We start from the raw sequence: 16798 nt of genomic DNA on the forward strand, positions 1-16798 counted from the left end.
CCTATACTTGTGGGTCATCAAGACTATTTTCTGGCGCCGTTGCTGGGGAGTGAAGCGCTATTGGTAAGTGGAATTGGTAAGGAAAACCTTTACTGTTGTGCTGATTTTATTTCTGCCTGCTGCTATAAGTCATTATGGAGAGATCTTCTCTTCAATTTCTATTTGGGAAATCTACTACTACTGCAACGGTAGTGGATGAAGCGCCAGGTGAGGAAGTAATACCATATAAAATACCTATGAAAATTATTGAACGTGTTATGGATAACCGCTATGAAGGGGATGGAACTGTCCACCCCGGTGATCATTTACTGTTTTTGCATGAATTATGCGGGTTATTCAAATGTGCAGGTATTGCTATGGATGAAGTGAGGAAGAAACTATTCTCTTTGTCGCTGTCCGGTAAAGCGGCGCATTGGTATAAATTATTGGATAATGGGGATTCTCTTGAATGGAATGATATTGTGCCCCGGTTTTATTCTAAGTTCTATCCTCCAAGTGAAATTCATAAGGATCGGAATCGCATATATAATTTTTGGCCTCATGATGGAGAGAGCATCGCCCAAGCTTGGGGAGATTGAAGTCTTTAATGCTCAAATGCCCCATTCATGAGCTTCCTGGTAATGTTATTATTGATAATTTCTATGCAAGACTTTCTTTTCAAGACAAGACCTTGTTGGATACTTCTTGTTCTGGATCATTTACACGCAACAAAGAAGAGTTTAAAAGGGACCTTCTTGATCGAATCCAAGAAAATACTGAAGGATGGGAGAACGACAAAGATCGAGAATCAGGTATAATTTATGATTATAAATGCATTGAAGCTTTTATGGATACTGATAAATTTCGTAATATGAGTGCTACATATGGTCTTGATTCTCAAGTTGCTGTAAATCTTTTTAAAGCTTTTGCCTCTCATTATGAATTGCCAAAGAAGAACTTTGATAAGTATCATGAACCATATAAAGATAAAATTGATTCATCTATTAATAAATGTGTTGTAGTTGAAACTGATCATGTTATTCCCGAGGTTTATATTGAAAAAACTCCTTTCCCTGCTAAAATGAAGGAGTACTCTGTTATAAATAGTGCGGTTCATAAAAGTGAAAAGAAACCTGTAGAACCTGAAGAACAAATAAAAGTTGAACCTGCTGTTGCAATAGTTAAAGATCTTGTGACTGAAAATGTGGAGGATGGTCATATTATTTTCTGTGAAGATGCTTCTAATATTGTTTCACATCCTAATAAACCCAAACAAGCTAGTGTTCCTATGCTATCTGTTAGAATTGGTGATCATTGTTATTATGGATTATGTGATATTGGTGCAAGTGTTAGTGCTATTCCGTATGAGCTTTACACGGAGATTATGCACGAAATTGATTCTTGTGAACTTGAAGATATTGATGTGGTTATTCAGCTGGCTAATAGAGAAACTATTTCTCCAATTGGTATTGTTAGAGATGTGGAAGTTTTATGCGGTAAGATTAAATATCCTGCTGACTTTTTGGTACTTGGTTCTGCTGCTAGTGATTATTGTCCTATTATTTTTGGTAGACCTTTTCTAAATACTTGTGGAGCTATTATAGATTGCAAGAAAGAGAAAATTTTGACTAAATTCGCTGGTGAATCTTATGAGTTTAACTTCTCTAAATTTACTAAAACTCCTTATAAAGCTGATTTGCCTAGTAATGATTTTAAAATGGAGCAATGTGCATCTATTGTTCTTGTTCCTAATAATCCTTTGCAGCAACATTTGGAGGATAAGCGAGAGCGAAATTTTTAGGAAAGAAAGAGATGAGCTTGAGGAAATTTTTCTTCGCCAACCTATTCTCAAGCATGATTTACCGGTGGAAGATTTGGGTACAACACCGCCACCAAAGGAAGATCCTGTTTTTGATTTAAAGCCTTTACCTGATAATCTTAAATATGCTCATATTGATGATAAGAAAATATATCCTGTTATTATTAGTTCTAAGCTTTCAGAGATTGAGGAAGAAAGGTTATTGGAAATATTGAAGAAGCATCGAGGCGCTATTGGCTACACTCTTGATGATTTGAAGGGGATTTCTCCTTCTATTTGCCAACATGCTATTAATATGGAAGATGATGCAAAGCCTGTTGTTGAACCTCAGCGTCGTCTAATTCCAAAGATGAAGGAAGTGGTAAGGAATGAGGTATTACGACTTCTTGAAGCTGGTATTATATATCCTATTGCTGATAGTAGGTGGGTTAGTCCTGTGCATTGCGTTCCCAAGAAAGGAGGTATGACTGTTGTGCCTAATGATAATGATGAGCTCATTCCTCAAAGAGTAGTTGTAGGGTATAGAATGTGCATTGATTTTTGAAAAGTTAATAAAGTTACTAAAAAAGATCATTACCCTTTACCCTTTATTGATCAAATGCTAGAAAGATTGTCTAAAAATACTCATTTTTGCTTTCTTGATGGTTATTCTGGGTTTTCACAAATTGCTGTTAAAGCTAAAGATCAAGAGAAAACCACTTTTACCTGTCCCTATGGAACTTATGCTTATAGACGCATGCCTTTTGGTTTATGTAATGCTCCTGCTACTTTTCAAAGATGCATGTCTGCTATTTTTCATGGTTTTTGTGAAAGTATTGTAGAGGTATTCATGGATGATTTTTCCGTCTATGGGAATTCTTTTGATAGTTGCTTGCGAAACCTTGATAAAGTTTTGCAGAGATGTGAAGAAACTAACCTTGTTCTTAATTGGGAGAAATGCCACTTTATGGTTAATGAAGGAATTGTATTGGGACATAAAATTTCTGAGAGAGGTATTGAAGTTGATAGAGCTAAAGTTGAAGCAATTGAGAAGATGCCCTATCCGAGGGATGTTAAAGGTATTCGTAGTGTTCTTGGTCATGCTGGGTTTTATAGGAGATTTATTAAAGATTTCTCTAAGATTTCAAAGCCTCTTACTAATCTTCTTCAAAAAGATGTACCATTTGTTTTTGATGATGATTGTAAGGAAGCGTTTGAAACTCTTAAGAAAGCCTTAACAACCGCTCCTATAGTTGAACCCCCTGATTGGAATTTACCCTTTGAAATTATGTGTGATGCTAGTGATTTTGCTGTAGGCGCTGTCCTTGGACAGCGAGTAGATAAAAAACTGAATGTTATTCATTATGCTAGTAAAACTCTTGATGCTGCTCAAAGAAATTATGCTACAACTGAAAAGGAATTATTAGCTGTAGTCTTTGCTTGCGATAAATTTAGATCTTATATTGTTGATTCAAAAGTTACTATTCATACTGATCATGCTGCAATTAGATACCTTATGACAAAGAAAGATGCTAAGCCGAGGCTTATTAGATGGGTACTTCTGTTGCAAGAATTTGACTTACATATTGTAGATAGGAAAGGTGCTGATAATCCTGTTGCTGATAATTTGTCTAGATTGGAAAATATTGCTTATGATCTTGTTCCTGTTAATGATAGTTTTCCAAATGAACAATTGGCTGTAATAAAGGTGAGCTCGCGAGACAGTCCTTGGTATGCTGATTATGCTAACTTTATTGTTTCCAAGTACTTGCCTCCAACCTTTTCAGCTCAGCAAAGGAGGAAATTCTTTTATGACTTGAGGTATTATTTCTGGGATGACCCACACTTATATAAAGAAGGAGTGGATGGTATTATGCGAAGATGTGTCCCTGAATATGAACAACAGGAGATATTGAGTAAATGTCATGGTAGTGCTTATGGAGGACATCACGCCGGAGAAAGAACCGCGCAAAAGGTCCTACAATCAGGCTTTTATTGGCCAACTCTCTTCAAGGATGCGAGAAAGTTTATTTTATCTTGTGATGAATGCCAAAGGGTTGGTAATATCTCCAGACGCAATGAAATGCCTATGAATTATACTCTTGTTATTGAACCGTTTGATTGTTGGGGATTTGACTTCATGGGACCTTTTCCGTCTTCAGAAGGTAACACTCATATACTCGTTGCTGTTGATTATGTTACTAAATGGGTGGAAGCTATACCTACAAAAAGTGCTGATGGTGAGACCTCTTTAAGAATGCTTTTAGATATTATTTTTCCTAGATTCGGAGTACCTAGATATATTATGACTGATGGAGGTTCTCATTTTATTCATGGAGGTTTTAGAAAAACTCTTGCTAGGTATGGTATTAATCATAGAATTGCTTCTGCTTATCATCCTCAAACTAGTGGTCAAGTAGAGTTATCAAATAGAGAGATTAAATCTATTTTGGGAAAGACCGTTAATAAAACTAGAAAGAATTGGGCTAGTAAATTGAAGGATGCACTTTGGGCTTATAGAACTGCTTATAAAAATCCCATGGGAATGTCACCTTATAAAATGGTTTATGGGAAAGCTTGTCATTTACCTCTAGAACTAGAGCACAAAGCTTATTGGGCTGTTAGAGAATTAAATAAAGATCCTAAACTTGCCGGTGATAAGAGGTTGTTGCAATTGAGTTCTCTAGATGAATGGAGGAATGAAGCTTATGAAAATGCTAAGCTCTTTAAAGAGAAAGTTAAAAAATGGCATGATAGGAGGATTATCAAAAGAGAATTTAATATTGGGGATAAAGTCCTATTGTATCGGTCTCGTCTCAGATTCTTTGCAGGGAAATTACTCTCGAAATGGGAAGGACCATATGTTGTCGAGGAGGTGTATCGTTCAGGAGCAATCAAAATTAGCTCTCTCCAAGGCAATGCTACGCAAGTGGTGAATGGACAAAGACTCAAGCATTATATCTCGGGTGATTCTTATAATGTTGATGTTGATATTATTCAAGTGGAAACACCGGAGGCCTACATCAAAGGGCAAATTGACAGTCCGCCAGAACTCGATTTTGAATAGGTAACAGTACTGGTAATGAAAAGTACGCAATTTACTTTCCGAACAATATTTTCGCTGTTTTTGGAAAATAAGAGAAATTACGAGTTCGAAACGGAGTGGAAAGGACGCACGAGGGGGTGCCACCATAGGGCGGCGCGGCCTGACCTGGGCCCGCGCCGGCCTATGGTTTGGCCGCCTCGTCGCCCCTTTCCGACTCTGGTTCGATCTGGTGCTTTCCTTTTGTCGAGAAAATTTTTGCTATATAATCCCCGGACCCCGGAGGTCCGTATATCGTTTTCTCGACGTGTTTTGTTTCGAGCTGTTTCGCGGGATCTGTTTTCGGTTTAGAAGCACCATGGTCTCCAAGAACAAGGACGTCAAGGAAGAAGATGAAGAAGAGGTGGAGGAAGACTCGCGCGCACGCCCGCGTGCTACCATCGCAAGCATCAAGGTGGTGGACAACCCTTTTAGTGCAAACAAGAGCGCAAGAATTCGCGGAGGAGCGGTCCCACGTCATTAACTAGCTCAGAAAACATCTCCATCAGGCACTCATCACCCCTTCCACAATCTAATTTTCAATAATCAAATTGAAGGGACTCCCAAGGCAGCATTGCCTAGCCAGTGGGATATAGATCGTTCTAACACTGCAGGAGAGAAGGAGCCTGAGGCTGAAGAGTGGGGAAATAACTCCAAGAGCTGGGACTCGCCATCAGACAGACTCTTTAACCGCGTCGAGCACAACTCAGAGATGATTCGCAACCTCATATACAGGATTGACGAGCTTCAGGAGCTTATTGAGAAGCTTGTCAGGAATTCATCACCATCATCGCCGCGGGAGTAATTCATCATCGGTATTGGCATCCCCTTGGTTTGTTCCAAGCTTGGGGGAGTGCCGCGGTATCACATTATCACTACCTTTTACTTTTATTGTCAAGTAGTGTCATATCATGAGTAGGGAAGTTATCATATAAGATGGGTTGCGTTTGGAAGTATTTCTCCTTTGGTTGGTTGTCTATGTATCCCTTGGTGTGAGTTATCGTTATGGAATATTAATGGGAAGTCTTATCATTTACATATTGCACATCTTATTTTAGTTTGCAATCTCTACTATATGATTCACCTTGTTGTTAGTATTGGTATCACTTTGGGAGCATTGAATAAATCTATTTGGTTTTGGCAAACTTAGCATTGGTCAATAGCAACAACACTTTGAAGTTTAAATAGAAAAGAGAAATACATGTAGTTGTTTCATTGTCTTTCTTGTTAGCTCATAGCTTATTATTCTGAAGTTAAAATTGTTTGTGTTTGCAAGGAAGATGCATGATTGTTTCTATCATATGTATATTTGTTTGTTTCCTTCGACTCTTATGCTTGCTAATTAACCTTGCTAGCCAAAGACCTGTACTGAGAGGGAATACTTCTCGTGCATCCAAACCTTAACCCAAACCTATGTCATTTGTGTCCACCATACCTACCTACTACATGGTATTTTCTGCCATTCCAAGTAAATACTTCATGTGCTACCTTTAAACAATTCAAAACTTAGTATCTCTTATTTATGTCAATGTTTCATAGCTCATGAGGAAGTATGTGGTGTTTTATCTTTCAATCTTGTTGGGCAACTTCCACCAATGGACTAGTGGCTTCATCCGCTTATCCAATAATTTTGCAAAAAGAGCTGGCAATGGGATTCCCAGTCCCAAATTGATTAAACTAAATAGACACTCCTCCATGGTATGTGATTGATGGACGGCACCCGAAGGATTCGGTTAGCCATGGCTTGTGTAAGCAAAGGTTGGGGGGAGTGTCATCATCATAATTAAGCTAAAATAAAAAGGCACTCCTTCATGGTATGAGATTGTTGGCAGGCACCCGAGGATTCGGTTAGCCATGGTTTGTGAAAGAAAGGTTGGAAGGAGTGCCACACAAAATGGAAATAATATGGGAGCCGCTCTTAGGAGGTTGTCTGGCAAGGGGGTTAGAGTACCCGCTACCAGTCGTTGACAACAACAAACACCTCTCAAAATGTTACTTTTATTCTCTTTATATGATTGCAAAACTGAAAAAGCTCTAGCACATGATTTAACCCCTGCTTCCCTCTGCGAAGGGCCTGTCTTTTACTTTATGTTGAGTCAGTAAACCTATTTCCCTCCATCTCAAGCAAGCATTTGAGTAGTTGTGATCAAACCATTATATTGCGATTTGCTACATCATGTCTTTTATTCTTCCTTGTTTAGTACAAGTTTTATCTGAATGAATATAGCTTTGCAAGTTATCAATGACCATGAGAGGACCATTATGATTGAGTATGCAAGTTGTGCCTTATAAACTCTAACATGAGAGCGCTGCTCAATAAGATAAATATAATCTGTTAGTTGTTCTCTGACCAAGAACGAAGTTTGCCATCACCAATCATGATTTATCATGCACCTTTACTTGTGATTACCCTATACTTGTTTCAATATGAGTTATAAGAGGATGTCTACTATAATGTCCTGTGTGAATGAATATGATGCTTCTTGTCCGTATTTTATTTATCGACTCTTCACTCCATAAACACGTGGTCATGTCTATCGAGCTCAGTTTCGCTTGGGGACAAGCGAAGTCTAAGCTTGGGGGGAGTTGATACGTCCAATTTGCATCACTATTTTATATCATAATTTGCTGTTATTCATTGATATATTTCATATTGGGACACATTACTTATGTTATTTCATCTATTTTGCATGTTTCATCGTTATTGGAGGATCGAACACCGGAGCCAGGATTCTGCTGGAAAAAGCACCGTCAGAACGCAATATTTCGGAAGATCAACTCTGGAAGGAAATTATACCAAAAATCCTATTTTTCAAGATGACGAAGGAAGCCAGAAGGAGGAGCCAGGAGCAGCCAGGGTGGGCCCACACCCTAGGGCGGCGCGGCCCAGGCCCTGGCCGCGCCGGCCTGTGGTGTGGAGGGCCCACGACCCCTTTCGCCTCCTTTTCTTCGCCAAACCCTTCGTCCCGAAGACCTAAGCCACAGAGGGTACCTCGCGAAGAGTTACAGCCGCCTCTGCGGGGCGGAGAACACCAGAGAGAAAAGAGCTCTCCGGCGGGCAGGAATCCGCCGGGAAATTCCTCCGGGAGGGGGAAATCGACGCCATCGTCACCGTCATCGAGCTGGACATCATCGCCATCACCATCACCATCATCTCCACCATCAACATCGCCGTCATCACCGCTGGACACCGTCACCGCCATAGCAATTTGGGTTTGATCTTGATTGTTTGATAGGGGAAACTCTCCCGGTATCGATTTCTACTTGTTGTTGATGCTATTGAGTGAAACCATTGAACCAAGTTTATGTTCAGATTGTTATTCATCATCATATCACCTCTGATCATGTTCCGTATGATGTCTCGTGAGTAGTTCGTTTAGTTCTTGAGGACATGGGTGAAGTCTAAATGTTAGTAGTGAACTATGGTTGAGTAATATTCAATGGTGTGATATTTAAGTTGTGGTGTTATTCTTCTAGTGGTGTCATGTGAACGTCGACTACATGACACTTCACCATTTATGGGCCTAGGGGAATGCATCTTGTATTCGTTTGCCAATTGCGGGGTTGCCGGAGTGACAGAAACCTAAACCCCCGTTGGTATATCGATGCAGGAGGGATCGCAGGATCTCAGAGTTTAAGGCTGTGGTTAGATTTATTTCTTAATTACTTTCTTGTAGTTGCGGATGCTTGCAAGGGGTATAATCACAAGTATGTATTAGTCCTAGGAAGGGCGGTACATTAGCATAGGTTCACCCACACAACACTTATCATAACAATGAAGATTATTTAGCCGTATGTAGCGAAAGCACTAGACTAAAATCCCATGTGTCCTCGAGAACGTTTGGTCATTATAAGTAAACAAACCGGCTTGTCCTTTGTGCTAAAAAGGATTGGGCCACTCGCTGCAATTGTTACTCTCGCACTTTACATACTCGTACTTTATTCAACTGTTACATCAAACCCCCCTGAATACCTGTCTGTGAGCATTTACAGTGAATCCTTCATCGAAACTGCTTGTCAACACCTTCTGCTCCTCGTTGGGATCGACATTCTTACTTATCGAAGATACTACGATACACCCCCTATACTTGTGGGTCATCATAGGTCGTGGACTATTTTGCCTTGCTGCTCCTTCGGGAGGTGTTGATGCAAACGCCGTTCCCATGGCTCCAACTCCTGCCATTGCCATGTTATACAATGCCTCCCTTGGATCTCCTGGGGGTGGCCTGGATGCAAGGATGAAAGCTTGTGTCGCCATATACCCAGCTTCTGGTGTCTTAGGGATGATGTTCCCTCTCGTGTCTATCGACATAAAAGACATGTCGAGATATTGAACCAAGTGCTCTCTTTCTCCTTCAGGTACGTTTTGTAACCTTGATCTTGCTCTGTTCCGAGCTTCCCTGTGGCTATCACCCGAAGTTCTTGATTGTCGACTCAGCTCTGCCCTTCGCCTACTTGATGCAGAGGCTGCCTCCCTTCTTCTGTTTAAAGCAGCTGTCTGTTTTTCCAATTCCCTTGCAGCTCGTGCGAGCCTATATTGATATGCTTGTAACTCCTCTGGTGTGGCTGTGGTAGCCATTGGTTCTGAACCATCCATAGCTCTTGCGGCTCTATCCCATGGTGCTTGTGGAAGTTGAACCCTATCTCGCGGCTGTGACCCGATATATTTGTTGCCTAGGCCACGTCGCAAATCAGAGGGATCAACGTATGGATTTCCCAAATCGTCAAAAGCCTCCGATGTTTCCTCCTGATCATGGCTTGGCTCTCCGATGACATAAATCTGATGATATTTTGCATTCAGATCTATGCTGGGTTTGGTGACACCATCATGAAGATTGGTGAAGACCTTGCCCACTGTAGTGGATTTGTCGATGAAGTTGAAGCTGTCGACACTGCTCGAGCCATCGCTTATATAGGAGTCCGCAGATGACTCGAAGGACATGCCGCTGAAGATCTTGGCGAGCTTTTCACTTGCCCTGGTGCTGATGAAGCGTGGCGATGAAGTCTCCTCTTCACCTGACTCAGTCGACGATATTGAGTTCGAAAAATCGGAATCGACCGCCGAAAATCCCGACGAGATCGGAACTTCGAGACGATACATTCCCTCTTTCTCGACGCAAAAGTGGAATCTTCCGAACGTCATCTCCATAGGATCCTCCAGATACGCATATGCATCCAAACGGGAGGGCGGGTGAGGAACAAAATCGACAAGACCAGTTGCGATCTGTTTACCTCGATCCATCGCGTTGCTTGCTGTTGATGAAGTCGACGATCTTGAACGTGCCATCGAGACCAGATCCTTGACGCCTCTAATTCCCACAGACGGCGCCAATTGACAAGGGATTAACTTGTCAATGCCTACGGGTTGTAGACTAGGGTTTCGTTGGAAGTAGAGGGCAAGTAGATCTCGAAGGTTTCAGCCGAAAAGTACTCGACGATTATGAAAACTAGGGTTTGAGAGACAATGATTCGATGCTTTCTTTGTCCCTCGACTCCCCCTTATATAGGAGGTGGAGCCGAGGGATTCGTGTTGTACAAGTTACAGAGTCCGGGAAGGTTTACAATTCATCCCGCAAGATTACAAACACCACGTCTATTACAATTCTAACTTTCCTTAATATCAACTTGGGCTTCCGAATCTTCATATTCTTCGGGTCGTGGGCCTTCAGTAAACCCAGGGTACTATCTTCGGCAGGCCCACTGGGGATGCCTATGTCAATGGTCGCCTCCGGAGTGATGAGTGAGTAGTTCAACCCTGGACTATGGGTCCATAGCAGTAGCTAGATGGTTGTCTTCTCCTCATTATGCTTCATTGTCGGGTCTTGTGAGCTGCCTAACATGATCAAGATCATCTATCTGTAATGCTATATTTTGTGTTTGTTGGGATCCGATGGATAGAGAATACTATGTTATGTTGATTATCAATCTATTACCTATGTGTTGTTTATGATCTTGCATGCTCTCTGTTATTATAGAGGCTCTGGCCAAGTTTTTACTCTTAACTCCAAGAGGGAGTATTTATGCTCGATAGTGGGTTCATGCCTCCATTAAATCTGGGACAGTGACAGAAAGTTCTAAGGTTGTGGATGTGCCGTTGCCACTAGGGATAAAACATCGATGCTATGTCCGAGGATGTAGTTATTGATTACATTACGCACCATACTTAATGCAATTGTCTGTTGTTTGCAACTTAATACTGGAAGGGGTTCGGATGATAACCTGAAGGTGGACTTTTTAGGCATAGATGCATGCTGGATAGCGGTCTATGTACTTTGTCGTAATGCCCAATTAAATCTCACAATACTCATCATATCATGTATGTGCATTGTCATGCCCTCTCTATTTGTCAATTTCCCAACTGTAATTTGTTCACCCAACATGCTATTTATCTTATGGGAGAGACACCTCTAGTGAACTGTGGACCCCGGTCCATTCTTTTACATCAAATACAATCTACTGCAATACTTGTTCTACTGTTTTCTGCAAACAATCATCATCCACACTATACATCTAATCCTTTGTTACAGCAAGCCGGTGAGATTGACAACCTCGCTGTTTCGTTGGGGCAAAGTACTTTGGTTGTGTTGTGCAGGTTCCATGTTGGCGCCGGAATCCCTGGTGTTGCGCCGCACTACATCTCGCCGCCATCAACCTTCAACGTGCTTCTTGGCTCCTACAGGTTCGATAAACCTTGGTTTCTTACTGAGGGAAAACTTGCCACTGTACGCATCACACCTTCCTCTTGGGGTTCCCAACGGACGCGTGTTGTACGCGTATCAAGCTCTTTTTCTGGCGCCGTTGGCGGGGAGATCAAGACACGCTGCAAGGGGAGTCTCCACCTCCAGTCTCTTTACTTTGTTTTTCTCTTGCTTTATTTTATTTACTACTTTGTTTGCTGCACTAAAACCAAACACAAAAAAATTAGTTGCTAGCTTTACTTTATTTACTATCTTGTTTGCTATATCAAAAACACACAAAAATTAGTTACTTGCATTTACTTTATCTAGTTTGCTTTATTTACTGTTGCTAAAATGAGTAATCCTGAAGTAGAAGTTCGTTCGTTTAAGCAAAAAGGGGGAGAATGTTTAAAAGATGCTTGGTATAGAATTAGTGATGCCCATAATAGGTGCACTAAGAAACACTCCACCACTATCCTACTGAGGAATTTTTATGTTGGTATCTCTAGCTGGAATAGGTATGTTCTTGATTATCTCGCGGGAGGTAACTTCCTAGGTACTCCTGCCTTAGAAGCTAGTTGCATTATTGAGAGTTTATTTGGAATACCACCTGTTAATGAAGTTAAAATTGAAACCTCTCTTGAAGATGTCATGAAAAAGTTGGAAACCATAGAGCAAAACCTTCCAAGTATTGATACTACTTTGGGAGCATTACTTGATGGCACTGATAAACTTGATAAATTTCTAGGTGGAATTAATGAGAAAATTGCCATCTTAGAATCTTGTGCTATTCATGATAATCAAACCCAAAGTATTAGTAAACTTGAAGAGGCTATGTGAACATTGGGTTCAACCTTTTCATCTATAAAGTTTAGAGAGAAAGCTTATGTGGGTAAGGAGCAAAAGTTCATGTATGTTTCTAAGGGGCCTAAACCAAAAAGCTATTATAGGCCTAAAATTGATAAAGCTCTTAAAACCACTATAGATAAGGGAGCATCTAAGATCCCCAATGGGGCAAATTGTGAAAATTATGATGTAGATGTTTCTTCTCTTGATAACAATTAATATACACTTTCTGCGCCTAGCTGAAAGGCGTTAAAGAAAAGCGTTTATGTGAGACAACCCATGTTTTTACTACAGTACTTTTATTTTATATTTGAGTCTTGGAAGTTGTTACTACTGTAGAAACCTCTCCTTATCTTAGTTTTGTGCATTGTTGTGCCAAGTAAAGTCGTTAATAGTAAGGTTCATACTAGATTTGGATTACTGCGCAGAAACAGATTTCTTTGCTGTCACGAATCTAGGCAAAATTCTCTGTAGGTAACTCCGAAAATTATGCCAATTTACGTGAGTGATCTTCAGATATGTACTCAACTTTCATTCAATTTGAGCATTTTCATTTGAGCAAGTCTGGTGCCTCAATAAAATTCGTCTTTACGAACTGTTCTGTTTTGACAGATTCTGCCTTTTATTTCGCATTGCCTGTTTTGCTATGCTTGATGGATTTTTCGATACCATTGACTTTCAGTAGCTTTGTGCAATGTCCAGAAGTGTTAAGAATGATTGTGTCACCTCTGAACATGTAAGTTTTGATTGTGCACTAACCCTGTAATGAGTTATTTTGAGTTTGGTGTGGAGGAAGTTTTCAAGGATCAAGAGAGAGAGATGATACAATATGATCAAGGAGAGTGAAAGCTCTAAGCTTGGGGATTCCTCCGGTGGTTCACCCCTGCATATTTCAAGAAGACTCAAGCGTCTAAGCTTGGGGATGCCCAAGGCATCCCCTTCTTCATCGACAACATTATCAGGTTCCTCTAGTGAAACTATATTTTTATTCCGTCACATCTTATGTACTTTGCTTGGAGCGTCTGTATGTTTTTGTTTTTTGTTTTGTTTGAATAAAATGGATCCTAGGATTCATTGTGTGGGAGAGAGACACGCTCCGCTGTTGCATATGGACAAGTATGTCCTTAGGCTTTACTCATAATATTCATGGCGAAAGTTTCTTCTTCGTTAAATTGTTATATGGTTGGAATTGGAAAATGATACATGTAGTAATTGCTAAAATGTCTTGGATAATGTGATACTTGGCAATTGTTGTGCTCATGTTTAAGCTCTTGCATCATATACTTTGCACCTATTAATGAAGAAATACATAGAGCTTGCTAAAATTTGGTTTGCATAATTGGTCTCTCTAAGGTCTAGATAATTTCTAGTATTGAGTTTGAACAACAAGGAAGACGGTGTAGAGTCTTATAATGTTTACAATATGTCTTTTATGTGAGTTTTGCTGCACCGGTTCATCCTTGTGTTTGTTTCAAATAACCCTGCTAGCCTAAACCTTGTATCGAGAGGGAATACTTCTCATGCATCCAAAATTCTTGAGCCAATCACTATGCCATTTGTGTCCACCATACCTACCTACTACATGGTATTTCTCCGCCATTCCAAAGTAAATTGCTTGAGTGCTACCTTTAAAATTTCTATCCTTTACCTTTGCAATATATAGCTCATGGGACAAATAGCCTAAAAACTATTGTGGTATTGAATATGTACTTATGCACTTTATCTCTTATTAATTTGCTTGTTGAGCGATAACCATGTTCCTGGGGACGCTATCAACTACTCTTTGTTGAATATCATGTGAGTTGCTATGCATGACCGTCTTGTCTGAAGTAAGGGAGATTTACCACTCATTTAATGGTTAGAGCATGCATAATGTTAGAGAAGAACATTGGGCCGCTAATTAAAGCCATGATCCATGGTGGAAGTTTCAGTTTTGGACAAATATCCTCAATCTCATATGAGAAAATTAATTGTTGCTACATGCTTATGCATTAAAGAGGAGTCCATTATCTGTTGTCTATGTTGTCCCGGTATGGATGTCTAAGTTGAGAATAATCAATAGCGAGAAATCCGATGCGAGCTTTCTCCTTAGACCTTTGTACAGGCGGCATAGAGGTACCCCTTTGTGACACTTGGTTAAAACATATGCATTGCGATGATAATCCAGGTAATCCGAGCTAATTAGCACAAGGTGCGGGCACTATTAGTATACTATGCATGAGGCTTGCAACTTGTAGGATATAATTTACATAACACATATGCTTTATTACTACCGTTGACAAAATTGTTTCTTGTTTTCAAAACCAAAGCGATAGCACAAATATAGCAATCGATGCTTCCCTCTGCGAAGGGCCATTCTTTTACTTTTATGTTGAGTCAGTTCACCTATTTCTCTCCATCTCAAGAAGCAAACACTTGTGTGAACTGTGCATTGATTCCTACACACTTGCATATTGCACTTATTATATTACTTTGCATTGACAACTATCCATGAGATATACATGTTACAAGTTGAAAGCAACCGTTGAAACTTAATCTTCCTTTGTGTTGCTTCAATACCTTTACTTTGAATTATTGCTTTATGAGTTAACTCTTATGCAAGACTTATTGATGCTTGTCTTGAAGTACTATTCATGAAAAGTCTTTGCTATATGATTCATTTGTTTACTCATGTCATTTACCATTGTTTTGATCGCTGCATTCATTACATATGCTTACAATAGTATGATCAAGGATATGATAGCATGTCACTCCAGAAATTATCTTTGTTATCGTTTACCTGCTCGGGACGAGCAGAAACTAAGCTTGGGGATGCTGATACGTCTCCGACGTATCGATAATTTCTTATGTTCCATGCCACATTATTGATGATATCTACATGTTTTATGCATGCTTTATGTCATATTTATGCATTTTCCGGCACTAACCTATTAACGAGATGTCGAAGAGCGATTCTTTGTTTTTCTGCTGATTTTGGTTTCAGAAATCCTAGTAAGGAAATATTCTCGGAATTGGACGAAATCAACGCCCAGGGGCCTATTTTCACACGAAGCTTCCAGAAGACCGAAGGGAAGACGAAGTGGGGCCACGGGGCGCCGCCACACTAGGGCGGCGCGGCCCAAGGGGGGCCCGCGCGGCCCTAGCATGTGGGGCCCCGTGACGCCTCCTGACCTGCCCTTCCGCCTACATATAGTCTTCGTCGCGAAACCCCCAGTACCGAGAGCCACGATACGGAAAACCTTCCAGAGACGCCGCCGCCAATCCCATCTCGGGGGATTCAAGAGATCGCCTCCGGCACCCTGCCGGAGAGGGGAATCATCTCCCGGAGGACTCTTCACCGCCATGGTCGCCTCCGGAGTGATGAGTGAGTAGTTCACCCCTGGACTATGGGTCCATAGCAGTAGCTAGATGGTTGTCTTCTCCTCATTATGCTTCATTGTCGGGTCTTGTGAGCTGCCTAACATGATCAAGATCATCTATCTGTAATGCTATATGTTGTGTTTGTTGGGATCCGATGGATAGAGAATACTATGTTATGTTGATTACCAATCTATTACCTATGTGTTGTTTATGATCTTGCATGCTCTCCGTTATTAGTAGAGACTCTGGCCAAGTTTTTACTCTTAACTCCAAGAGGGAGTATTTATGCTCGATAGTGGGTTCATGCCTCCATTAAATCTGGGACAGTGGCAGAAAGTTCTAAGGTTGTGGATGTGCTGTTGCCACTAGGAATAAAACATCGATGCTATGTCCGAGGATGTAGTTATTGATTACATTACGCACCATACTTAATGCAATTGTCTGTTGTTTGCAACTTAATACTGGAAGGGGTTCGGATGATAACCTGAAGGTGGACTTTTTAGGCATAGATGCATGCTGGATAGCGGTCTATGTACTTTGTCGTAATGCCCAATTAAATCTCACAATACTCATCATATCATGTATGTGCATTGTCATGCCCTCTCTATTTGTCAATTGCCCAACTGTAATTTGTTCACCCAACATGCTATTTATCTTATGGGAGAGACACTTCTAGTGAACTGTGGACCTCGGTCCATTCTTTTACATCAAATACAATCTACTGCAATACTTGTTCTACTGTTTTCTGCAAACAATCATCATCCACACTATACATCTAATCCTTTGTTACAGCAAGCCGGTGAGATTGACAACCTCGCTGTTTCGTTGGGGCAAAGTACTTTGGTTGTGTTGTGCAGGTTCCACGTTGGCGCCGGAATCCCTGGTGTTGCGCCGCACTACATCTCGCCGCCATAAACCTTCAACGTGCTTCTTGGCTCCTACTGGTTCGATAAACCTTGGTTTCTTACTGAGGGAAAACTTGCCGTTGTATGCATCACACCTTCCTCTTGGGGTTCCCAACGGACGCGTGCTGTACGCGTATCAATGCCACAAGAG

The sequence above is a fragment of the Lolium perenne genome, chromosome 6 (assembly GCF_019359855.2).
Source record: "Lolium perenne isolate Kyuss_39 chromosome 6, Kyuss_2.0, whole genome shotgun sequence".
In the NCBI taxonomy this organism is placed as follows: domain Eukaryota; kingdom Viridiplantae; phylum Streptophyta; class Magnoliopsida; order Poales; family Poaceae; genus Lolium; species Lolium perenne.